A 766-nucleotide genomic window follows, 5' to 3' on the forward strand; every position below is an offset into this window, starting at 1 on the left:
ACATACCAGAAGTTACCAGTAGCTGAAACAAAACCACTTCTTTATGTACCAGGGTGTGAAACCCGGTAGCTCGTTTTGCCGGCTCAACAAAAGCTATTTTTAGATACACATGTTAACCTGTATAAAGTCTGTCCTAAAGCTGGAAGCCGCTGCCCCTTCTGATCTCATTCAGTGGTAGACTGGTCAGTCTTAACAAATAAAAAGACTACTAATTGGCCTTTAATTTGTCTGGTGGCCTTACCTCGCATACCATAACAAAATAAATAAAATAAAATGATGAAGGTAGTCATATTTGTAGAAACAAAAGAAAAATAGTGTTTATAAAGGACCAGACAGTGGGGAAAATGAATAGCAGTTTTGCCCATATTGAATTTCAATTGCGCAAAATATAAACATTCTACTGATGTATTTTGGGGGTGCTATTGTTGTTTTTTGGTTTTTTTGAAACAGAGTCTTACTTTGTCACCCTGCACCCAAGTGATCCACCTCCCTCAGCCTCCCGAGTAGGGACGACTACTAGGTGTCTGCAACAAAGACTGCCTATTTTTAGAGGTTTGGAAACTGTTTGATGCTGGGATGATGCTACAGCAGTCTAGCCCCAGCCAACAGAGTCAGGCTCCATCTCAAACAAAAATTCTCTTTTCTAGGTTTGGCGCTCGTAGCACAGTGGGTAGGGTGCCAGCCACCTACACTGGGGCTGGCGGGTTTGAACCCCACCCAGGCCTGCTAAAAACAATGACAACTACAACAAAAAAATAGGCAGGCA

This window comes from Otolemur garnettii, unplaced genomic scaffold (genome assembly GCF_000181295.1).
Source record: "Otolemur garnettii isolate 467f Iridium unplaced genomic scaffold, OtoGar3 scaffold00285, whole genome shotgun sequence".
NCBI lineage: Eukaryota > Metazoa > Chordata > Mammalia > Primates > Galagidae > Otolemur > Otolemur garnettii.